Source organism: Scyliorhinus torazame, chromosome 13 (genome assembly GCF_047496885.1).
Source record: "Scyliorhinus torazame isolate Kashiwa2021f chromosome 13, sScyTor2.1, whole genome shotgun sequence".
Lineage (NCBI taxonomy): Eukaryota > Metazoa > Chordata > Chondrichthyes > Carcharhiniformes > Scyliorhinidae > Scyliorhinus > Scyliorhinus torazame.
Genome location: NC_092719.1, coordinates 41,074,581 through 41,101,329, shown reverse-complemented (window position 1 = coordinate 41,101,329; position 26,749 = coordinate 41,074,581). Strand labels below are relative to the sequence as shown.

The window sequence follows — 26,749 nt, the reverse complement described above, 5'->3', positions numbered from 1 at the left end:
GTTGGCAATATGAATAAATGGGTTCTTAACATGTGTTATTGATATTTTCTGTCCACTGTTTATGTGGAAGAATGAACCAGTTTTAGTCATTGTTTTGATAAGAAAGGAGACATTCTGGAACTGGTTTCAAACTTTACTCACATTAACTCAAACCCTTTGCAGGTTTCACTTTGATTACCTATGTTAAGGAAAGAAGAAAGAGAAATCAATAAATCAAAAGAGAGAAAAATTGTTCGGGTTGTTCAAAAAGTACAATCAGAAAATGTTAACCAGTTGTCTAAGTTGAAAGGAATTAAATCTGAATGTTTTTGTTGAGTGGTAATGGTGTAGTCTGCTGAATATTCAACACATGTCACCTGAAACCCTTACTTTCCCAAGTTATAAAACGGATATTGTTACAATCCACACCAGGGCTACTGTTGGACAGTCAGGTCCCAGAATGGAACCCGGCTTGATAGATCCTAACTTTTATTTTATGTTGAGAGACATGGATGAACAAAGTCGCAGAACTTCCTATTAACTTTGAACAAAAGAATAAAACATTTATTAAACAAGAAAAGATTAGCTATCATAAACTATTCCGTCACCTTACAGATTTGTAAGGATAAGTTACAAACTTTATCCTACACTCCAATAAGGGGCCAGTTTAGCTCAGTTGACTGGACAGCTGGTTTGTGATGCAGAGTAAGATTAACAGCATGGGTTCAATTCCCATAACTGGCTGAGGTTATTCATGAAGGCCCTGTCTTCTCAATCTTGCCCCTCACCTGGACAGCACGGTGGTGCAGTGGGTTAGCCCTGTTGCCTCACTGCGCTGAGGTCCCAGGTTCAATCCAGGCTCTGTCTGTGTGGAATTTGCACATTCTCCTCATGTTTGTGTGGATTTTGCCCCCATAACCCAAAGAGGCTAGGTGGATTGGCCACGCTAAATTGCCCCTTAATTGGAAAAAGTTAATTGGGTACTTTAAATTTATTTTTCAAAAAAAAAATTTTTTTAATCTTGCCCCTCACCTGAGATGTGGTGACCCTCATGTTAAATCATCACAGTCAGCTCTCCCTCTCAAAGGGGAAAGTGGACTATGGAGATTTTACTTCTTTTTCTTATTTTATACACCAATGTTCTCAGTAAGTACACAGTCTACGTAAATCAAGATGCAAAATGTGGTCAGACACACCACATTCCAACAGACGCCACCCAAAACAATTTCTATGGATTTCCCATCAAATTTCCCCAGGTGCTTGTCACACTATAAGCTAACTTGTCTCACTAGAACCCTGACTTCCATAACAGTGTTTCCAATCACCACTCTCAAAGAACACACTTTGGAATCTTCTTGCACACAAAGTTTTCTCTCAGATGCCTTTACCAATGATCCACATCCAGGGTTTCAACCTATCCTTTTGGTATTCCTCTGTTCTGCATCACTATGCGCATTCAAGCTTCCACATAATCTCTCAGGTACCCAGCCATGCCATCAGAGCACCAACTACTTCACAGGCACCGACCTTTGGAATACTTTGGATGTCTGGCTTCTCACTCGCCAATGTCTCCAGGTCTGCACCTTGCAATTAGGAGCTGCCCTCTACCCCTTTCTTTAATTTCAGTGAACAGTACCTTGTTCATATTCTAGTTCATTGTCCCTTTGACTTCAATCTTCCTGGATCTCTTCTTTTCATTCCCTGGTTTCTATGGAACTTTCTATTCTTTAGCTTCTGGGATTTGTTTTCTGCCCCTTACTTTATTGGAAGAAGTCGTACAACACTAGGTTAAAGTTCAACAGGTTTGTTTTGAATCACAAGCTTTCAAGAGTCACCATTTGAGTCACCATTACAATGCAACCAAAGTTCAAAGTGAAACTAAAAGCCATAGACTTGCCGGCATCTGTGTTTAACGTGAAGCTAAACTAAAGTTGTAACTCTTTGGAGAGCAGAAGTACAGAAACAAAAACTAGGCTTAAAATTATACCTCATTTCTAACACACACAATATGTTCGGGTACACAGAGCGAGAATTCAGAATGTCCAAATTACCTGACAGCACGTCTTTCGCGACTTGTGGGCGGAAACTGGAGCAAGAGGAGGAAACCCATGCAGACACGGGGAGAACATGCAGACTCCACACAGACAGTGACCCAAGCCGGGAATCAAACCCGGGACTCTGGCGCTGTGAAGCCATAGTGCTAACCACTGTGCCACGGTGCTGCCCCTATTTACATTGAGTATGTTCAGACAAGGATGTAAGAAACCATGGAACAAAATGAAAACTTCTTCAGTCCATCAACTTCTTCTCTCGATCATGTATAATGAAACTTACAATGGTGACTACCAAAACCATTTAATTCTTTAAAAGAAGGTTCTATATCTGATCCCCACGAATGTATTTGTAGTCCGTAAAGTTTTTGAATCTGAAACTTCAACATGACCAGCACCATTCTAAAACATCTGTAAACTATCATCAAGGTATCATGCAGTGCTCTGTCCTGAAACACAACATATTTTTATGTCCATTTTATAATATTTCCCTGTCACTTAGGTCGATGGAACACATAATAGGTATTTAGTCTACCAAAGATTTGAAAACTTTTAGCTCTAAAGAAATTAATGCAACTTCAGATTTTGGCCCAAGTCCATTTCTGAAGAGCGATCTAACTAAGCAAGACATAAGACGGTAAGATACAAGAGCAGAATTAGGCCGTTTGGCCCATCAAGTCTGCTCCACCATTCAATCAAGGCTGATATGTTTCTCATCCCCATTCTCCTGCCTTCTCTCCATAACTCCATATCCCCCTATTAATCAAGAACATGGTTGAGTAGAATTTGATATTCAGCTCCAATATTTCTCCATGGAGATTGAATACATTGAAAAGATTAAATCTTTGTCACAAGATAAAACCTAACACAAATTTCGTAGTAAATAGAAATATAAAACTATTATATCTATAAATAAAGAATTACTGTTTAGTGTTCAGTTGCATAGAAACTGACGATTCAGCACAACTAGTCTATGCTGTTGTTTATGCCCTCCACGAAATGCCTCCTACCAAATTTTATCTCATCTTACCAACATAGTTTCTATTCCGTCCTCTCTCATGTACTTAATAAGTTTCGCCTTAAATATCTCCAAGCTAGTCACCTCAACCACTCCATTTTGTGGCAATTTCCACCTAATCTTGTCACATTTGAGTAAAGATCTTCCATCTGATTTTGCTATAGAATTTATTATGACTCTTTGATTTGGACTCCTTCAAAGTGAATTCATCCCCTACATGTATGCCATATCAAAATTTGTTAGGATTCCCTCTTCTCTTAACTATTGCATGCTGGAAACTACACATTTGAACATTAGGTGAAGATAAGACTATATGTGCATTGTTTAATACCTACAACACCAAGAGAATGGCTAACAAAGACACTCTCTATATATTCACGTGGCTGAGGCATTGGAGGGTAACCAGCATCTGTGGAAATGGTACATCTAATTGTGTCCCCACACCCACTGCCCATGTGTGCAATCCTTCAGGAAATGAGAGAGCGGCAGTGGGAAAAGGGCAGATAAAACTCGACTATATACTTGTGCTATTTTGTTTTCTAGGTCAGTGTTATGAATCAATGCATTAACTATGCTAACAGGAGGGTGTACATCATCATGTGCTCAATCGTAACTTTACCAAACACCTTTGTTAGAGTTCAGTGGACTTGCAACGGAAAGTTGGGCACTATTTTCTTAGAATTTTCTAACTTATACAATTAAACTCATACACTTATGTTTTACATTATTTTGTCAGTGGAACATATACGTGTTCTAGAACAAAGAACAACAAAGAACAAAGAAAAGTACAGCACAGGAACAGGTCCTTCAGCCCTCCAAGCCCGTGCCGACCATGCTGCCTGACTAAACTACAATCTTCTACACTTCCTGAGTCCGTATCCCTCTATTCCCATCCTATTCATGTATTTGTCAAGATGCCCCTTAAATGTCACTATCGTCCCTGCTTCCACCACCTCCTCCGGTAGCGAGTTCCAGGCACCCACGACCCTCTGTGTAAAAAACTTGCCTCGTACATCTACTCTAATGTAGATTGCTCCTTGCACCTTAAACCTATGCCCCCTAGTAATTGACCCCTCTACCCTGGGGAAAAGCCTCTGACTATCCACTCTGTCTAAGCCCCTCATAATTTTGTAGACCTCTATCAGGTCGCCCCTCAACCTCCGTCGTTCCAGTGAGAACAAACCAAGTTTATTCAACTGTTCCTCATATCTAATGCCCTCCATACCAGGCAACATTCTGGTAAATCTCTTCTGCACCCTCTCTAAAGCCTCCACATCCTTCTGGTAGTGTGGCGACCAGAATTGAACACTATACTCCAAGTGTGGCCTAACTAAGGTTCTATACAGCTGCAACATGACTTGCCAATTCTTATACTCATTGCCCCGGCCAATGAAGGCAAGCATGCCGTATGCCTTCTTGACTACCTTCTCCACCTGTGTTGTCCCTTTCAGTGAGCTGTGGACCTGTACACCTAGATCTCTCTGACTTTCAATACTCTTGAGGGTTCTACCATTCATTGTATATTCCCTACCTTCATTAGACCTTCCAAAATGCATTACCTCACATTTGTCCGGATTAAACTCCATCTGCCATCTCTTCGCGCAAGTCTCCAAACAATCTAAATCCTGCTGTATCCTCTGACAGTCCTCATCGCTATCCGCAATTCCACCAACCTTTGTGTCGTCTGCAAACTTACTACACATCTCTGATGTTTGTACTTCCAACTTATCTCATACGTTTTATAAAAAATTACAAAATTATTGTTTTCACCGGGTATAATGTTTTGTATGAAGTTATGTGAGCAAAGGGGGAAAATTGGGATTTTTCATTCACAAGTGACTTTCAGTATAATATTTGAGCAATTGAGAATCTAAACAAAATGAAATCACAAGGGGCGGCACAGTGGTTAGCACTGCCACATCACGGAGCCGAGAACCTGGGTTCAATCGCGGCCCCGGATCACTGTCCGTGTAGAGTTTGCACATTCTCCCTGTGTCTGTGTGGGTCTCACCCCCACAACCCAATGAGCAGGGTAGGTTAGTTGGCCACGCTAAATTGCCCCTTCATTGGAAAAGTTTTAAATAAATAAATAAAATCACAAATAGGAACAGAGGACCAGGAGTAGAGTAGGACATTTGGCCCATCGAGCCTGCTTCACCATTCAGTTAGATCATGCGGATCACCTCCCTCAACCCCACTTCCCACACTCTTTCCAAATCCCTTGACTTCATTAGTCTCCAGAAATCTATCAATTTCTGCCGTAAACATGCTCAATGATTGAGCTTCCACAGCACTTTGAGGTAAAGAATTCCAAGGATTCACCACCCTGAGTGAGGAATACCTCCTCATCTCAGTCCTAATTGGCTCGCCCCTTATCCAAAGATTATATCTCCTGGTTTGAGACTGACAAGCCAGGGAAAAATCTTGCCTACACCCACCCTGTCATGCCCAGCAGGAACTTTGTAGGTTTCAATGAGATCACCCCAGGATTATATCTCCTGGTTTGAGACTGACAAGCCAGGGAAAAATCTTGCCTACACCCACCCTGTCATGCCCAGCAGGAACTTTGTAGGTTTCAATGAGATCACCCCTCATTCTTCAAAATTCTCAGGAATACAGACCCAGTCTCCTTAATCTGCCCTCATAAAACAATCCCACCATCCCAGGGATTAATCTGATGAACCTCCATGATACTCCCTCTATAACAAGTATATCCATCCTTGCATTAGGTGACCAATACAATGCGCAATACTCCAGGTGAGGTCTCACCAAGGCTCTATACAACTGTAGCAAGACATCCTTACTCCTGTATTCAATTTCCCTCTTGATGAAACCAACATACCGTTCGCCTTCCTAATTGTTTACTACACTTGCAGACTAGATTTTAGCGACTTATGAGAAAGACGCCCAGATCTCTTTGGGGACCTGCTCTTCCCAATCTCTCACCTTTAAGAAATATTCTACCTGTCTGTTTGTTCTGCGTTTCTGGGGGGGGGGGGTCTGCCAAAGTGAATAACTTCACACTTATTCACATTATATGCCATCTGCCATGCTCTAGTGCATTCACTTGGACTGCCCAAGTGCTCTTTAAATCTCCTTACATCCTTCACAACCCCACTCAGTTTGGTATCATCAGCAAATTTGGAAATGTGACCCCACATCAAAATAATTTATATAGATTGTGAACCACATTGGACCTAGCACTGATCCTTGAGGAACCCCCACGTGTAACAGCCTGAAATCCTACTCTCTGCTTTCCATCTGTTAACCAATTCTCAATCCGGACCAGCACATTTCCCCCTATCCCAAGTGGTCTAACTTTATTTACTAACCACCTGTGTGGGACCTTATCACAAGTCTTCTGAAAACCAAATACATCACATCCAATGGTTCTCCTTTATCTGTGCTACAAGGAACATCCTGAAAATGACTCCAAGTTTGTCAGACGTAATTTTGCTTTCATAAATCCATGTTGATGGTGCTCAATTTAGCATTATTTCTAAATGTCCAGTTATCACATCCTTTCTAATAGATTCTAGCATTTTCCCTATAACTGACAAACTAAAAGATCTGCAGTTCTCCATTCTCTTCCTCCCTTCTTAAATAGTGGGGTTACATTTGCTACTTTCCTGTCGACAGGAACCTTTCCGGAATCTGCAAAATTTTGAAAGATAGCCACCAATGCATCCACTATCTCACTAGCCACCTCCTTCAACACTCTGGGATAAACCTCACCTGGTCCAGGGGCTTTATCAACCTTCAACCCAGTTAAGTTTTCAAGTACTACCTCTTTACTAATAGTCATTTATTTTAGTTCCTCGGTTTCACCAGTCCCTTTGTCACCTAGTATTTCTGGGAGATGTTCTGTGTCATCCTCCATTAAGAAGTCTTACAACACTAGGTTAAAGTCCAACAGTAAGAAGTCTTACAACACCAGGTTAAAGTCCAACAGGTTTGTTTCGAATTACTAGCTTTCGGAGCACTGCTCCGTCCTTGGGTGAATTCATTCACCTGAGGAAGGAGCAGTGCTTCGAAAGCTAGTGATTTGAAACAAACCTGTTGGACTTTAACCTGGTGTTGTAAGACTTTGTACTGTGCTGACCCCAGTCCAACGCCGGCATCGCCACATCATGGCTACCATTGATCCTCCATGAAGACAGACATGAAGAAACTGCAAAAAAAATTCTAATTTTCTTTCTGCAATAACTGATTTCTCAATATTTCACAGTAACACTACTTACTTTTTTGCAATTAGTCGCCTACAGGACTAACATATACAACTCTAGGCATTCATGCAGCCTACACTGATGACATAATATCCATAAAATCATGGTGCAGATGTGATTCTTGTAAAGCTGTGAAAAAATGTGGCAAAGCAACTGAGTAAGGTAATTTACCGCCGACAAGATGCTGTACGCATTGCATTCAATATTTAATAGGATCCAATAAACTCTCAGCAATGTTACTTGCTGGACTCGGGGAACTTGCATTAATTTATTTTTGATGGTGGGGGGAGGGGTACTGAAGAGACAATTTTGCTCAAAATCTCGACAGGGCAATCAGACTGATGGAAGAAACAGCCAAAAATAACTTGCAGCGAAAACTGTAAAAGGCGTGGAAATATAACCTTGCTTTTATTGTTAAGATGGACTCGTCACTGGTGACCTATGGTTGGCTCAACTTGCAGTTACCTAGGTAATTTAATAGCTGAACATTTTGTTGACCTTTGTTGCGCCTTGAGCGTTTTACTAAATTAAAGGCGCTATGTAAACGCAGGTTGTAGTTAATGATGAGACTCTTTTGTCAGCCTTGTGGTTTTCACAGCTTACTTTAAATGGTCATGCCCGAAAAGAGGTCACGTTTAAAAATCATTTTGTTTTATTGTTCACTTCTTAATTCCCAGAATTAGTAATTCTGCTAGTGGTGGCGAGTGTGGTCTATTTGTTAGCTCGCCCCTTTCTGAAAATCGGGCTGTTGAAATGTTGGGATGGTTTGAGTGCGTGGATTAACCACGTTATTTCTGCAAGCGCTTATTGCGCAAAGCCTTCAGAAGAAATTGGGATTATCTGTAAAACATTTCCACTTCCCACAAATGGAGCCGGAAAGATGGCCCATTACCTTTAACATCATGCAGTAAATCTGGCAGGTCGTGCCAAACAATTTAATACTTTTTAACCATTAAGCATATTGTTTTTGTTAAATAAGTATCCTGTTTTAAACTCTCGCATTTCAATTACATAGACATTCAAGTTGTACATCTTCTCAAACTTAGCGAATTTATCCTAAGTGTTAGGTTAAAAATGTATCTTTAAAAATAACTTTGGGACATCTCCTGTTTTGCTGGGAGCTGCCCAGAGCCCCGGGTGCCTGCCTTTGCAGGGGTGTTTTCAGAGCGGGGCACTTGTGTTGTCTTGCACTTCGGGGCTAGGAATCCTTGAGGCCAACAAACAGGCCAGCACGATTCCCATCACTTGTACCACCGCCAGTCCCAGCGCCCCGGTCGCAATGTGGAAGAGGTTGTCGTTGACGAAATCGTAAATTTTCTTGAAGCAGCCGTGCTGGTAGATGCCCCGGGCGCCGGGGGCGAGCGGGTTGTTCTGGCAACCCCTCCGCACGGTGCAGCAGCTCAGGGGCACCGAGCCGTTTGTGAGCTGCTCGGCGGACCAGGGCGAGACCACCCAGTCCCGGTAGCTCTCCACCCCGCAGCAGTCCAGCGTGCGCTGGATGTCGTCGATCGCGTTTGCCTTCTCCTCGTCCTCGGCGTAGCGCTGGATGGCTGCGCCCAGCCCGTTGCGGAAGCCCTCGGCGATGTCTTTGCGGTAGAACAAGCCGGAGAGGCCGGCGGAGAGGCCGCCGATCAGCACGGCGATCTGGAAGACGCCGTAGGTTCTCAGCAGACACTTGTGTTCGGTGGCGGCGCTGAAGCAGCCCAGGAAGCCCCAGACGATGACGGCGGCGCCCGTGGCCAGCAGGATGATGGGGGTGTTGGGGTAGTCATTGGTGGACAGCTGCAGGTAGCTGCCCAGTGAGATCTTCGCCCAGATGCCAGCCGTGAACATGGTGAGGCCGGCCGTCCAGAAGATAAAGCTGAAACCCATCAGGGACAGTTTGAGAAAAGCCATTGCCCCCCCCTCTCCCCCCCAACTTTATCCACGCCCCCCCCCCCCCCCCCCGCGGTCTTCTGGTAACTGACGGGAGCGGAAAATCCAGGCGTTATATGGTCGCAATTTCGAGCGAAAGAGTGGGGAGCAGGAGATTCCTCTCGGGGTTGAGGATGGCCACGGTGAGCATCTCCCTGCACAGCCTTTCCCGCGCTGTTGGCATCGCAGCACAGGCTGGCAATTCACCTCCACTTGAATCCGGCTGCAGAGCCTCCGTGGGCACACTGACCCGGGTAAACCTGGGTAAGGACTGCATTCCTTTGGAGCCCACCACCTCCTCCCTGTCAGGCTACACCACTCCCACCCAATCCTGCACTCAGGACAATGAATTCATGCTCGGGAGGAGCATCGTGAGGGTGATTCGCTTGTATTTATTTATTTACTTGAGAAGATGATGTTGATAGTCAGAACTTGGTGACACAACGTGAAATTACATCGGAAATAGGAGGGGGGAAGGGGAGGGGGAGTACACCAGTGAAGGAGATCTATGCTCACGTCCACATTTGCTTTATCGATAACAATCCAGCTTTCATCCACATCGCGACGAAACAAAAGATATTGGGCAATTAAGCTGACCCTTTTTACTGTATTAAAAAAACAGAAACCATCACCTCGAAGGAACAAAAAGCATCTCGTCACCCGGATTTTCTGTCGATTTCAGCTGCAGGCACCCAGGGCTTCTCCCGCGGTACACATTCCAACTGAAAATATCAATCATTGGAAAGGGAAGATCTGACTCCTCAAATTGTGAGCGTAGTTCTTGGTGTTTGCGAGGCAGAATAACGATTGGTCAGCAAGGAATATTGCACATTCCCCTGGTGATAACTTTCCCCGAGGAGTTCCGCATTCCCTCCCAAAATAGATGCGGCTGGAGGAACAACATAAGGGAATCACAGTGCCCCAATTGGCGGCAGCGATCTTAATTTAAAAAACTCCTGTCCCACGCACCACATTGATTTGATTTATGGTCACATGTACCGAAGTACAGTCAAAGGTATTTTTCTGCAGCCAAGAGAACGTACACAGTACGTACATAGTAGACAAAAAAAGAATCATCTGCAGAGTACATTGACAAATGGTACATCGACAAACAGTGATTGGTTACAGTGAGGAACAAGGGGCCAAACCAAGCAAATACATGAGCATTGCCTTCCATAAACTATTTTTTTAAAACTGTGGCCAACATCTTGTTGCTGCTCATTTTTGATTGGTAATATAACATGTGAACTGAAATATTTTTGCAGTGCCTTTTCTCATTCATATGATTACACATCACAGATTCTATTTGATTGAATAGTCAATAATATCTTCACATACCTATTGATAATTTACATTTGCCATATGTGACCCGTAATTTTGATATCATTTGGTAAACTTTATGTTTCCTTGATAACTTAATCATACCGTCGTAGGGAAAATTTACTAAAGCCCCAATCTCGGAAATACAGTACTTTTGAAAACTACTCAAAAATTGGTGCTATTTGTTCCATTGTCAGACAAACCTACAGATACTAATGCTGCTAAGTAAGGTTTCCAGTATAAGGTTCAGTTGGGTGGAACACAGGAAATAGGAGCAAGTTCAGCCCCTGGCGGCACCATTCCACAAGATAATGGTTGAGCCTCAAGGCCATTTCCCCCATTAGCCCCATATCCCTTGAATCATTAATTTCTAGAAATGTATCCATTCTGTCTTGAATATTGTTATGGGCCAGGGTTTAGAGAACCCCAAAGTGTATCATGGAGTTCACCTGACCCACAACTTTTAATAGATTGTGGTATGGGGAGCACACGGCCCACACTCCACAGGTGTGGTACAGCAGAAATGGAAAAGTATTTTTTAAAGCAAAACAATGTTTATTCTATGAACTCAAGTTAACCTTTTTAAAACATTCAGTGAACATCTTAGCAACCATCCATTCAAATACAACCCCCAAAGAATACAACACTAAGTAATCCTTAATAACTTCCCAAACAACATCCAGAAGACAAAAGAAACACCTTCTAACAGAAGCACATGAGGTTTACATTCCCTACTGAGAACATTTATAATTCTGAATTCACCAAATGATCAAGAGATAGTCTTTTCATGGCAGAGAGATCAACAGTACACCTGTTCTGTCTGGCTTGAGCTCCAACACTGAAAACAAAACTAAAACACACCCTGCAGCAAACAGCCTAAAACGAAAGTAAAAAGCTGACAGACAGCCCAGCTCCACCCACTTTCTGACATCACTGCACACCCATTTCTTAAAGGTACTCTCACTACAGATATTTATATACACACCCATTTATAAACACCCATTTCTTAAAGGTACTCTCACATGACAATATGCAGGGTAATCCACAGCCCTGTGGGATAGAGAATTCCAAAGGTTCACCACCCTCTAAGGGAAGAAATTGCTCCTCATCGCAGTTCTAAATGATTTATCTCATTCTGAGACTGTGACCCCCAGTCCACTCCACCCCAAACCTGGGGAAACATGCTTCCCAGCCTGCCGAGCCTTGTGAAAAATGTTGTTTTCTTCAATTAAATCACCTTTCATTCTTCTAAACTCTTCGCGAATACAGGCCCAGTCTCCTCAATCTCTCCTGATAGGGCAATCATGCCTTTCCAGGGTTCAGTCTGGTGAACCTTTGTATCATGCCCTCTCTGGCAACTATATCCTTCTTTAGGTTAGGAGCCTAAAACCATACATAATATTCCAGGCATGGTCTCACCAAGGTTCGATACAAATGCAGCAAAAAGTCCTTACTCCTGTATTCAAATCAGGGCAGCACGGTAGCACAGTGGGTAGCACTGTTTCTTCACAGCTCCAGGGTCTCAGGTTTGATTCCCGGCTTGGGTCACTGTCTGTGCGAAGTCTGCACATTCTCCCCGTGTCTGCGTGGGTTTCCTCCGGGTGCTCCGGTTTCCTCCCACAAGTCCCGTTAGGTGAATTGGACATTCTGAATTCTCCCTCTGTGTACCCGAACAGACGCCGGAATGTGGCGACTCGGGGCTTTTCACAGTCACTTCTTTGCAATGTTAATGTGAGCCTACTTGTGACAATAAATATTATTTTTTTAAATACTCTTGCAGCAAAGCCCAACATACTGCTTGCTGCATCTGCATGTTAGCTTTCAGTGATTTATGAACAAGAACACCCAGGTCTCTTTTGACATCCCTTCCCAATCTCTTCCCATTTAAGAAATACTCTGCATTTCTGGTTTTATCACCAAAGTGGATAACTTCACGATGTTCAACATTATATTCCATTTGCCATAGTTTTGCCCACTTATTGAGTCTGTCTAATACCGCTTGAAGCCTCTTTGCATCCTGCTCACAACTGACATTCCCACCTAGTTTGTGTCATCACTAAACTTCGACCCTTGCAGTCCCCAACTAGTCAGACTGCCAACCAGAGAATGATCCTACTTGGGATGGGATTCTTTGCTGCACCAGCTCGGCGACCGGAAATTCCTGCCCGAAGTCAATGGACCTTTACATTATCTGCATCCCGCCCCTGGCGTTCTTGCGGCAGGCGGAGAGGAAGAATCCAGCCCTCTCTGTACAAGCCTGTTAGCCTGACATGAGTAGTAGAGAACATGCTAGAATCGATGATAAAGGATGTGATAACTGGACACTAAGAAAATAATGGTAGGATTGGGCAGAGTCAATTTGGATTCATAAAAGGGAAATCATGTTTGACTAACTTGCTAGTGTTTTTGAGGATGTAACTAGCGGAATAGATAAGGAGGAACCAAGAGGATGGTGTGTTTGGATTTTCAGAAGGCTTTTGATAAGGTTCTACACAGGAGGTTAGTAAGCAAAATTAGAGCACATGGGATTGGGGGGCGGGGGGGGGGGGGGGTAATAATACTGGCAAAGACTGAGAATTGATTAATGGGCAGAAAACAGAGAGTAGGAGTAAACAGATCATTCTCGGGTTGGCAGTCTGTGACTAGTGGGATACCGCAAGGATCAGTGTTTGGGCCCCAGATTTTGACAATCACATCCATGATTTGGATGTGGGGACCAAATGTAACATTCAATTCACCCTCCACAGCATTAGAAATGTAGAATGCCTAGAGTGCAGAAGGAGGCCATTTGGCCCATCAGGTCCGCTCCGATCATCTGAAAGAGCATCACAACTAGATCTACTGCACCCCCTCCCCCCCCCCCCCCCCCCCCCCCAATCCCCATAACCCTAGAACTTCACCTAACTTACACATCTTTGGAAACTAACGGGCAATTTAGCATGGCCAATCCACCTAACCTGCATCTCTTTGGACTGTGGGATGAAACCGGAGCACCTGGAGGAAACCCACGCAGACGCGGAGAGAAAGTACAGCTCTACATGGTCACCCAAGGCCAGAATTAAACCCAGGTCTCTGACACTGTGAGGCAGCAGTGCTAACTGCTCTGCCAGCCCAATTAGCAACCGTGCAATTAAGAGGCGATTTAGCGTGGCCAATTTATCAACCCTGCATATCTTTGGGTTGTGGGGGTGAAACCCAAGCAGACGCGGGGAGAATATGCAAAGTTCCACTTGGACACTGACCCAGGACTGGGATTGAACCCGAAACCTTGGCACCGTGAGGCAACAGTGCTAACCACTGCGTCACCGTGCCGCCCTGTATTATTATTTCAATAAGTATTCTATTTACCCCAATTGAAATTTCCAAGTTAAGATAAATCGGCCATTCTAATAAGCTTCAACATGATTAGTAAACCCTACTACCACTAATAAAATGTTACAATTACTAAAATGACCCGAAATCTGAAATGAGAAAAATGCTTACCAAACAATCAACTACCTGTTTCCTGAGACATCACACTTCTCAGAACATGGCTGATCCCCTATAGAACCATGGATGGGATATCTCTGTTCGCTGCTGCTTTCTGTCTCTGGGTCCTCCTCTCTTTCATTCTTTTTGATGCTGCTGTCTTTGGGTTCTCCCCTTTCCCACTCGTTTAGGTACTGGTGTCTGCCTCTGGGTTCTCCTCTCTCCTGATTTGGTGCTGCTTTCTCCCTGTCCTCTCCCACTCTATTAAGTGCTGCTATCTGTCTCCTGTTCATCCTCTCCTGCTCTTTTCTGCATTTGTCTGGTTTTATAGTCTATCTAGTCCTAGCCAGAGAATTCTCTTCCTGGTCCTGCACCATTACCTCTGGAGTCCTCCAAGAATCTTTCATTGGCTCCCTCTTTGTTCTCATCTACATGCTGCTGCCCAGTGTAGTCATCAGAAAACATGTCAGGCTGCACAAGTATGTTGTGAGTACCCAGCTCGACCTCACCACCATCTATCTCGACACCTCCACTGTCACTGATTTGTCGCACCTCTTGTCCAACATCCAACACTGGATGAGCAGAAACCTGGACAAGACCAAAACCATTGTCTTCAGTCCCTGCCACATTCTCCATTCCCTGGTAACTGTCCGAGGCTAAACCAAACCATTTGCAAACTACGGTTCATCTAAAACTCTGTTGCCTGCATCCGAACTCACGCTAAGTCCCGTTCAACTCATCAAAGCTCCTTCGACAACACCTGCAAACCCATGACCTCCATCACCTGGAAGGTCAAGGGCAGCAGATGCATGGGAACTGCACCACCTTGAAGTTTACCTTCCAAGCCATACACTATCCTGATCTGGAACTATATCACTTTTCCTTCACTGTCGCTGTGTCAAAATCTTGGAACTCCCTCCATAACAGCACTGTGGGTGTTCCAACAGCCAATGGACTGCATTGGTTCGGGAAGACAGCTCATCTCCACCTTCTTAAGTGCAATTAGGAATGGGTGATAAATGCTGGTCTAGCCAGAGATGCCCCACATCCCATGAACGGATATATTTTAAAATATCGATCACCCCTGCAGTGACCTACATTGACACCCAATCCAAAAGCGCCTAAATTTAAATTTCCTTAATTCTCTCTATGCCCTTTCCCCCTCCATATCTTTGTAATCTCCACCAGTCCAACAACCTTCCAAGATATTGGCATAACTCAAATTCTGGTCTCCTTGATTTTAACCTTTCCAGAGACAGTAATGCCTTCAGTTGCCTTGGTCTTAAATTTTCTTCTTAAATCATTCCACCTCTTTCACTCTTTCATCCTTTGAGACATTTTGTAAAACCTACCACTTTGATCAATGTTTTGGTCATCTCTTTTCTATTCCTTCACAGGATGTGGGTGTCGCAAGCTGGGCCAGCATTTATTGCCCATCCCTAATTACCCTTGACAAAGTGATGCTGAGCTGCCTGCAGTTCATGTGGCATACGTACACCAAGTGGTGTTAGGGAATTCCAGGATTTTGACCGGTGACAATGAAGGAATGGCGATATCAAGTCAGGATAGGGTGTCGTTTGGAGGTGTATTGCAGTTGGTAGTGTTCCCATCTATCTGTTGCCCTTGTCCTTTAGGTGGTTGAAGTCATTGGTTTGAAAGGTGTTGTCAAAGGGGCATTGGTGAGTTGCTGCAGTGCATCTTGTAGTTGGTACACACTGCTGTCACTATGCATCAGTGGTGGAGGGAATGGATATTGAAGGTGGTGGACTGGGCACCAGTTGAACAGGCTGCTTTGTCCTGGATGGTGTTGACCTTGTTGAGTGTTGGTGGAGTTGCACTCATCCAGGCAAGCAGAGAGTATTCTATTGCACTCCTGACTTGTGCCTGGTAGATGGTGGACAGGTTTTGGAAGTCAGGAGATGAGTTATTCTCCCCAGCTTCTGACCGGCTCTTGTAGCCGCGGTGTTTATGTGGCTGGTCCAGTTCAGTTTCTGGTCAATGGTAACCCCAGGGTGTTGATAGTGGGGGATTCAGCAATGTTAATATCATTGAATGTCAAGGGGAGATGGTTGGATTCTCTTTGTTGGAGATGGTCATTGCCTGGCACTTGTTGGTACAAATGTTACTTGCCACTTGTCAGCCCAAGTCTGAATGTTGTCCAGGTCTTGCTGCATATGGGTATGGCCATGGATGAGTCCCCATTAGTGCTGCCACCTGATTACAAATAACACACAATTGATGAACAAGTAACATTAAGACAGTCAATCCATGCATTGCTGCTGGTTACCCAAGGGACTAACCAGATTCTTGAACTCTTGCATTGTACACGGAAGATGCATTACTGTCAAATCAGACCCCGGAAGTGAATCAGCATCTTTGTAATGGAGATTCACTGGAAAACAGCTTTTTTTCTGAATTTCCAAACACTACTGTTCCATATGCTCAATACCATCAGGATTTCCCCCCGTGATTTCTTCACAATCTATGTTGCTCGGCAGAATCTGACAGAGTTGAAGGGTCAGAAAAATGGTAATGAGGCCCTTTGGATATTCCATCCAGATTCGTCGCTATGTCTAGGTTGACTATTTCAACACTGTCCTGGTCAGCCTCCCCACCCTCCAAACACAAGCTTATCGGAAAATCTGTAGTGGGCATCCTAACTCATGCTACATACCGTTTAGCTATTACCCCTGTACTCATTTGCCTTCATTGGTTACTGGTTTGGCAATGCCGCAATTTTAAAATTCTCATCCTTGTACACCAGTGTCCCTCCATATTTCAGTAACACCGCCCCCCCCCCCCCCCCCCCCCCCCCAACTGCAGGCCTACAACCTTCTGAGATCCATGAATTACTCGACTTCTGGTCCCTTACAGATCCATTACTGTAATTGAACCACGATCGGCAATCATTCTTTCAACTGTCTCGACCATAAGATCTGGAATTCCTTCCTTACACCTCTCCAACTCTCTACTTCTCTCACCTCCTTTAATATTCTCCTTAAAACCATGCTTTTGGTCATCTGTCCTAATGTGGCTCAATGTCAAATTTTGTTTGATAACACTCCTGTGAAGCACCTTGGCACATTTTACTATGTTTACATCCCTAAATAAATGCAAGTTGTTGTTACCAAACATGTGCTCAGTTCAAGGTGCAATAATATGGCTGAATGAAAAACAGTGCTGCATGAGTATGCTCGCTGTGCCAGATCCTACAAAAAGCCTTCAGACAAGATGTGAAATTCAAATAGCACTGCCAGTGACCATCAAAGTAATCACAGCCCTCAGTTTTTACATTTTACATTCCTCAGACTCGTGCTGGGAAAATCAATGGTGCCGCCTATTGATTAGTCATAACATAGGAATGTTATTACCATCCGAACATTCACCATTGAGCAACATTAATAGGGAAGATTCGAAAACACTACCAGCTTTTCACAAATGCAGGAGTGATTGATTGCATTTATGTTATCCATTTGGGCACTGGCTCATAAAGCTGTGATTTACATGAGCAATAAAGGGTTCAATTTTCTTAATGTCCAGCTGGTCTGCGATATAATAATATCTTCAAATAAGGTACACAGCACTGGCACAAACAAAATGTATTAACTCAAACTAAACCATACAACTCAAATAATGACCTTCTTTTTTAAATACAGAGAACTAACATTTTCTGTCTTCAGTTATGTGTTTTCCCATGAACAACATAATGGGAAACCAGTAGATAAATAATGCTCCGCACACAATTTCTGTCTGCCACACTACAAATTTCTGGGTCACACTTTTTTTTTAAAAAGTGTAATGAAGGCAAATTCCCTCGCAACTGAACATTCAAAATAGATGAATTGAAACGAAGTCCAGAATGTTTGTAACCCTTTGAGTGAGCTTTGACAAATGGTCATCTGGATTCGAAACATTCGCTCTTTTCTCTCCTTACAGATGCTGCCAGACCTGCTGAGATTTTCTAGCATTTTCTCTTTTGGTTTCAGATTCCAGCATCCGCAGTAATTTGCTTTTACCCTGAATGAGCTGACTACATTCTTTAAACAAAAACAAAATGAAAGCCAGTATTGTAACCTGCATCCTGAACAGTAAATGAAGAGTGATCTCATACAATGTTTATTTAATAGTAATTAGACATTGTGACTTTATGTGAATACATGTTCATCACTGCAGCAGAATAAAACATTGTACATTGTGGGATTATAACATCTGCCTTCCTTGAACAATGCTACATAGCATTCATCTATGTGTAGAAGTGTCATGCCTAGTGTATAACTGCCGTACTTCATAAAACATTTTCTGACCTTGCTAATCTGGCTGTATTGCAGGGAAAGCAACTGAGGATTTACCAAAAGCTGCCAAATCTATAGAAACTTTCTCTCAGCAAACACCATCTAACTGACAATAAGATACATCTAATATGAGGGCGGTGGAGGCCGGGACGTTGAGTGTCTTTAAGACAGAAGTTGATAAATTCTTGATTTCTCGAGGAATTAAGGGCTATGGAGAGAGAGCGGGTAAATGGAGTTGAAATCAGCCATGATTGAATGGTGGAGGGGACTCGATGGGCCGAATGCCCTTACTTCCGCTCCTATGTCTTATGGTCTTATGGTCTAATATGAATTAGCCTTAATGAATCCAAGGTTTGCTTATTTACAGTAACCAAACTTTGGGGCCTAAAGGGCCAGGCAAAGTTATACACAACATCGTATTAGTGAATAATAGTCCAGATTTTGCTATGGACAGTGAAGAAACAGCTTCCATCCTTGTAAAACAGCATATCATACAACTTACCATAAGCAATGCTGTGTAGAGCTTTCAGTTTCTTGTCCAAAAATGATTGAGTATTATCAAATACTTTAAAACATGACTTTTTTATCTGTATATATTACATTACTAATCGCAGGAAACTGCTGACTAATAACCAAACTCTGCAATCTTGGACTTGACCCCTCCCTGTGCAGTTGGATACTTGACTTCCTCACCAACAGTCCGCAATCAGTCAGGATAGGCAACAGCATCTCCTCCACAATAGTCCTCAACACCGTGGCCCCGCAAGGATGTGGGCTCAGTCCTATACTGTACTCCCTATACACACATGACTGTGTGGCAAGATTTAACTCCAACTCATTCTGGAAGTTTGCGGATGGCAAAACTGTGGTGGGCCGGATCTCAAACATCTACAAATCAAAATACAGAAGGGAGATAAATCACTTGGTAGCATGGTGTACCGAAAACAACCTCTCTCTAAATGCTGGAAAGACGAAGGAACTTCAGGAAGCAGAGCACGACTCACACTCCTGTCTGTATCAATGGCTCCGAAGTGGAGATGGTCGATAGCTTTAATTTCCTGGGGGTCACCATCACCAACAGTCTGTCCTGGTCCACTCACGTTGACACAACAGTCAAGAAAGCCCAACAACGTCTCTACTTCCTATGGAAGCTAAAGAAATCTGGCATGTCTGCATCGACTCTCACAAACTTCTACAGATATGCCATAGAGAGCATCCTATCTGGCTGCATCACAGCTTGGTATGGCAACTGCCCGGTCCAAGATCGCAAGAAACTGCAGAGTGTGGTGAACTCAGCCCAACGCATCACACAAGCCTGCCACCCTCACATTGATTCTGTATACACCTCCCGCTGCCTCAGGAAGGCAGATAGCATTATCAGAGATCCCTCCCACCCAGGCATTGCCTTTTTCCACACCCTTCCTTCAGGCAGAAGGTCCAGAAGTCTGAAGACCCGCACATCCAGACATAGGAATAACTTCTTCCCCACAGCTACAAGACTCCTCAACGACTCCCCCTCGGACTGGTATGTTACCTGTAAGAACACTATTCACGACGTCCTATGCTGCTCTTGCTCATGTATTTGCTTTGTTTGGCCCCTTGTTCCACACTGTAACCAATCACTGTTTGTCAATGTACCATTTGTCAATGTACTCTGTCGATTATAGTCCTTGTTCATATGTATTTGTCTTTTCTGTGATGTAATGGTCCTTAATAATTGTGACCTGATGACTGGGCTGGTTATTCTCCCTGGGGTTTCACTTGACTCCTCACACTATCCCAAAAACAAAACTATACACCCCTACGAACCGGTGTTTCAAGTTGGGATACCCTCAGAAATACCGTGGTTCGTGAAACTTAGGAAGAGCTATCCAGTGATTCCCACTCCATGGCACTTTCATCATAGCCTGTAAACTTTTTTGACTTGAGGTATTTATCCAAAATTACGACTGAATCTGCTTCCACCACCCTTGTAGGCAATGCATTTCTGATTGCAACAACTAGCTGTGGAAAAAAATAAAATACACTCATCACCGAACATTTTAAAACTATGTTCTCCGGTTACTGACTCTCATGTTATTGGAAACTGTTCTTACTGGCTCAATCAAAACTCATGATTGATGGCAGCACGGTGGCACAGCTGCCTCGCGGCACCGAGGTCCCAGGTTCGACCCCAGCCCTGGGTCACTGTCCGTGTAGAGTTTGCACATTCTCCCCATGTTTGCGTGGGTTTTGCCCCCACAACCCAAAGATGTGCTGGGTAGGTGGACTGGCCACGCTAAATTGCCCCTTAATTGGAAAATATGAATTGAGAACTCTAAATTTAACTTTTAAACTCATGATTGTGAACAACTCTTTCAAACTCCTATTCACCTTCTCTACTCTAAAGAGCACAAACACATGTCCACTCATGGCCAAAGTCTTTCATCTTTAAAAGCAGACAAGTAAATTTCTCTTGCACTCTCACTGTCTTAATTGGCATCTTTCCTAAAGTGTGGTGTCTAGAATTGAAGAAAACTCCTGCTAAGGTCTCAAGTGTTTCATAATGATTTAGCATAACTTCTTTGCTTTTGTACTCTCTTCCTCTATCAATAAAGCCAAGAGTCCCAAGTGATTTTTTTTAATGGCCTTCTCAATTTGTCCTGTCACCTTCAAAGATTTGCATATATACATCCTGAGGTCTCTCAGTTCCTGCCTTTAAGACTGTACCACTTAGGATGAATAGGAGACAATATAAACTATCAAAATATCTAACTTCACACTTCTCTGCTAAATTCTAACTGCTATGCATCTCCCCATTTCACTAGTCTATGTCCCCTGAGGTATGTTGCTATCCTCTTCATCGATACTTCATTTCCAAGTTTTGTGTAATATGCAACCTTTGAAATTATGCCTTGTAACCCAAGGTGCAATCATTAATATATATCAGAAAGAGCAGTGGTCCTAATAGCAATCCCCATGGACCCTCACCAAATACCTCTCACCAGTCTGCAAAACAACCACTCACCATTACATTCTAGTTTCTGTCCCTTAGCCAATTTTGTCTCCATGCTGTCACCATCCCTTGAATCCCATGGGCCTTAATTTTACTTAAGTCCATTATATACTGTTTGCAAGTCTATATACACATCAACTGCACTACCACTAAACATGTTTTATTTTTAAAAATCAAGTTAGTCTAACACAATTTGCCTTGAACAAATCCATGCTGACTTTTAATTTAATTGGCCCATATTTTTCCAAGGGAAGGTGAAGTTGAGGTATATCAGCCATGATCTAAATGAATGGCAGAAGAGGCTCAAATGATGTATTGTAGCTATTTATTATGTTCTTTCGCAAGTAATTTTTTCCCAGATTATTGTCTGAAAGGTTCCCCATCTTAGGCTGACTGACCACTTCCTTGCTTTCAAAGCAACCAGTTGCAGCACCAGCATTCTGGTAGAAGTGGTGCTGAAGGGAGAGAAAGGGAAAACAAATGGATGGCGGTGCGGTGTTAGGGGAATTGGCTGGACAACAGTGGAAGGCTTAGAAACTGAGAGGGGGGGGGGACGTAGTGTTGGGTGGGGATGAAATCCATGTAGGTTTCGGTTTCCTTTATTAAAAAAGATGAGGCATGTCTCAATTCCGTGTTTGGTGTTATTACAGCAGAAAACTCTTAGCAGGTTCAGGCAGCATCTTCGGAGAGAGAAATGGGAGTCAGGTGGACCGAGGCAGGATAGGCTTTCAAAGAGTTGGTGCAGATTCGATGGACCGAACGGCCTCGTTGTGCACTGCAGGGATCCTGTTTCGATCACTTTCTTAAAACACAGCCAACTGGATGTGGGAAAAGTTGGGAATGTCGGGAGCGATTCTGACCCACTGTGAGCGCGCTCCCGGTGACGTCACAGACGAGCGGGGTCGCGTGCCGGCTCCGGCCAGTTGGCAGGGAGCGCGCGCTCCCGCTGCCGCTCGGACCCTCCTCCCCCTCCTGTCCCGCTGCCACTGCAGCCGATGGACTCCGGCATTCAAATCTCCGCACCGTCCCGGCGCTTCCGCTTCGATTGAGGATTCCATCGGCAGCTGTATAAAGGCTAGTCTTTACTTTCTCTCTCCATACGTATGTGTCTCTTTCTCACGAGTGATGAATCAGCGCATGGGCGGACGGGAGGGCCTGAGGCCTAGACTGACTGAGGTGAGCGCATGTGCGGAAACCGCGCTGGCCTTTGGGGGGTTGTAGTTCTCAGTGACGTCGGTGGCCGTCGCTGAGCGGCTGCGGTGTGGTGGGCGGAACTCCATCTCCCAGGGTGCAGTGTGCGCGCCCTTCACCCCCCCCCCCCACGTCACCGTCATCGGTATTCAGCATTACTGGCTGCCCTGCAGCAGTTGGGACTTTCTTTGTGGCTCGCAGTCTCAAAGTCTTTTTAAACCTTTTGTGTCTTCGAGCCGTTGAAGGTGAGCTCTGCTTTTCGTGCTGGTGTATTTCGATTTTAGTTGACCCGGGGGGGGGGGGGGCATCACTGCCATATGGTGGGATGCATCACTGCCATATGGTGGGATGCAGGTTTGATTTGGGGGCTCCACTGCTGCTACGAATAGCTGGAGTGACCCTAACAATTTAAGTTTGTTCCATTGACTTGCAGAGTGATGCTCCGAGGTTAGCCAGCGGGCAACGTATTGTGTGGTGCGTCTGTGAAACTTTTTGTCGACTTTTGAAAAGTGTCCGTAAAGAAATTAAAAGCGATGGAAATACTTCTCAGACGTTATGAACAATGTTGCAGGAATATGGAAAAGAGAAAATTGCTAAAATGTGGTGTTATTGCAAGATAACGTAATCCGGCAAAAAAGTAACCATGTTCCTCCGATCTTCTACTTTCTCTCACATTCACACATTTGTAATCACAGTAAGACAATTTCAGAGGCTCCTAATGTAATACAAATAGAAATGGCAGCTTTTCTCAAGTTTTTATGATTCCTTATTCTAAATACATTGTTCCTTAATATTCTATTCAGCTTAGCGTTTCCTTCTATGATGTATTTTATTTTTCTCGCCAATACCACTTTTGCGCCATAATTGATTTATGCAACACCTACTTCTCTCAAACATGCAACGGCGCAACACATTGGGCAATTAGTATTTAATTTGAATCATTTTTCCTCCACGTCTTTTGTAATTACGTTTTGGGCATCTTGGTAAAAACAGATGCAAAGTGTTGATTAAATACCTCAGCCATGCCTTCAGCCCCTATGTGTAGATCCTTTTGTGGTCCCTAAACAACCCCAGCTCTTATGCTCAGATCTTTTAGTTAAACTTGATTTTGGAGGTGCTAACTTAATTACTGGTCATGCATGAGAAACTTATTTAAAGGCAGAACTTGGGAGGAGTTGCCCCTACATGGTTTGATTCCAATAATTACTGGTGTTCTGACCATTGTAAATTGGGCATAATCTCATTGGCAGCCTCTGCTCCAATGGAAATGTTTCCTTAATGTACTGTGTTATAAGTCAAATAAAGAGTATTCTGGAAACCTGCCTACATCTGTCCTATTTTGAACACAATGCAGCATTTGTGAATGGTGCTGGCTATGATTTCTAAGAGTTTCAATGCCATTTATATTACAAATTCATGTTCAAACAGGCCCATGACTTCTGTATGCACAAGATGCTACTCTTTATTCTACCACTCCTGTTGAAGGCCTGTATATAATAGCCAGGTTTTGAGCATAAGTGTACTGTTTTATAAGCAGCTAGTGAAACCTATATAAAGATTGGGGAAATTGAGAGAATTTTTTGCAAGTTTTAATGAATTTACTTTGGTATTCTTTCTGTTGTGATAAATATGGGGATTTAAAAAATTCAAGTACAAAAATTATTTTGACTTGCACTTGCCCAAGTACTTTCTCTCTGAACTTGCAGTGATCAAAAGTCTATTTCACCTGTGGCGCTTGTTGACCGAGATCTGGGGCCTCTGTGAGCAGGGCAAACCGTGATTCCAGAAAGGTTCATTGTTTTCATAGAATTTATAGTGCAGAAGGAGGCCATTCGGCCCATCGAGTCTGCACCGGCTCTTGGAAAGAGCACCCTACTTAAGCCCACACCCTATCCCTGTAACCCAGTAACGTCAGCTAACCTTTTGGACAATTTATCATGGCCAATCCACCTAACCTGCACATCTTTGGACTGTGGGAGGAAACCAGAGCACCCGGAGGAAACCCACGCAGACACGGGAGAATTTACAGACTGTGCACAGGCAGTGACCCAAGCCGGGAATCGAACCCGGGACCCTGGAGCTGTGAAGCAACTGTACTACATAAGAACTAGGAGCAGGAGTAGGCCATCTGGCCCCTCGAGCCTGCTCCACCATTCAATGAGATCATGGCTGATCTTTTGTGGACTCAGCTCCACTTTTTCCGGCCCAAACACCATAACCCTTAATCCCTTTATTCTTCAAAAAACTATATCTTTATCTTAAAAACATTTAATGAAGGAGCCTCTACTGCTTCACTGGGCAAGGAATTCCATAGATTCACAACCCTTTGGGTGAAGAAGTTCCTCCTAAATCTACTTCCCCTTATTTTGAGGCTATGCCCCCTAGTTCTGCTTTCACCCGCCAGTGGAAACAACCTGCCCGCATCTATCCTATCTATTCCCATCATAATCTTATGTTTCTATAAGATCCCCCCTCATCCTTCTAAATTCCAACGAGTACAGTCCCAGTCTACTCAACCTCTCCTCGTAATCCAACCCCTTCAGCTCTGGGATTAACCTAGTGAATCTCCTCTGCACACCCTCCAGTGCCAGTAGGTCCTGTCTCAAGTAAGGAGACCAAAACTGAACACAATACTCCAGGTGTGGCCTCACTAACACCTTATACAATTGCAGCAGAACCTCCCTAGTCCTAAACTCCACCCCTCTAGCAATGAAGGACAAAATTCCATTTGCCTTCTTAATCACCTGTTGTACCTGAAAACCAACTTTTTGCGACTCCTGCACTAGCACACCCAGGTCTCTGCACAGCAGCATGTTTTAATATTTTATCATTTAAATAATCCCTTTTGCTGTTATTTCTACCAAAATGGATAACCTCACATTTGTCAACATTGTATTCCATCTGCCAGACCCTAGCCCATTCACTTAGCCTATCCAAATCCCTCTGCAGACTTCCAGTATCCTCTGCACTTTTTGCTTTACCACTTATCTTAGTGTCGTCTGCAAACTTGGACACATTGCCCTTGGTCCCCAACTCCAAATCATCTATGTAAATTGTGAACAGTTGTGGGCCCAACACTGATCCCTGAGGGACACCACTAGCGACTGATTGCCAATCAGAGAAACGCCCATTAATCCCCACTCTTTGCTTTCTATTAATTAACCAATCCTCTATCCATGCTACTACTTTCCCCTTAATGCCATGCATCTTTATCTTATGCAGCAACCTTTTGTGTGGCACCTTGTCAAAGGCTTTCTGGAAATCCAGATATACCACATCCATTGGCTCCCCGTTATCTACCGCACTGTTAATGTCCTCAAAGAATTCCACTAAATTAGTTAGGTTAGACCTGCCCTTTATGAACCCATGCTGCGTCTGTCCAATGGGACAATTTCCATCCAGATTCCTTGCTATTTCTTCCTTGATGATAGATTCCAGCATCTTCCCTACTACCAAGGTTAAGCTCACTGGCCTATAATTACCCACTTTCTGCCTACCTCCTTTTTTAAACAGTGGTGTCACGTTTGCTAATTTCCAATCCGCCGGGACCACCCCAGAGTCTAGTGAATTTTGGTAAATTGTCACTAGTGCATTTGCAATTTCCCTAGCCATCTCTTTTAGCACTCTGGGATGCATTCCATCAGGTCCAGGAGACTTGTCTACCTTTAGCCCCATTAGCTTGCCCATCACTACCTCCTTGGTGATAACAATCCTCTCAAGGTTCTCACCTGTCATAGCCTCATTTCCATCAGTCACTGGCATGTTATTTGTGTCTTCCACTGTGAAGACCGACCCAAAAAACCTGTACAGTTCCTCAGCCATTTCCTCATCTCCCATTATTAAATCTCCCTTCTCATCCTCCTAAAGGACCAATATTTACCTTAGCCACTCTTTTTTGTTTTATGTATTTGTAGAAACGTTTACTATCTGTTTTTATATTCTGAGCAAGTTTACTCTCATAATCTATCTTACTCTTCTTTATAGCTTTTTTAGTAGCTTTCTGTTGCCCCCTAAAGATTTCCCAGTCCTCTAGTCTCCCACTGATCTTTGCTACTTTGTATGTTTTTTCCTTCAATTTGATATTCTCCCTTATTTCCTTAGATATCCACGGTCGATTTTCCCTCTTTTTACTGTCCTTCCTTTTTGTTGGTAACCATGCTGCCTGCCCTCAGTAATTAATCCTTAACACATTGTTAAAATTTGAGTTAACTGGAATGGACACATTTTCTGGCAAGTTTAGCACATATCTACCATTGTGAGTACAGCAACTTCTGTCTGCTTCATGTATTTCAATA

At 43.6% G+C, this 26,749-nt stretch overlaps 2 protein-coding genes and 1 pseudogene across 5 annotated transcripts in view; 1 reads left to right on the top strand and 2 right to left on the bottom strand.

The window, feature by feature from the left end:
* LOC140387991 (traB domain-containing protein-like) overlaps window positions 1-26,749 on the bottom strand; it is a 209,365-nt gene that overhangs the window by 107,608 nt on the left and 75,008 nt on the right. The window lies entirely within an intron of this gene.
* Window positions 7,127-9,173, bottom strand: LOC140387990 (tetraspanin-7 pseudogene; annotated as a pseudogene).
* The window catches only part of trabd (TraB domain containing), a 41,516-nt gene continuing 36,935 nt past the window's right edge, over window positions 22,169-26,749 (top strand). The window contains exon 1 of one of the 4 annotated variants that reach the window (XM_072471423.1): window positions 22,169-22,337. The gene's annotated coding sequence lies outside the window, so the exon portion shown is untranslated. Of the gene's footprint in view, window positions 22,440-22,570; window positions 22,700-26,749 lie in introns of those variants that run through there. The other 3 variants (XM_072471420.1, XM_072471422.1, XM_072471421.1) reach the window with 3 other exon arrangements.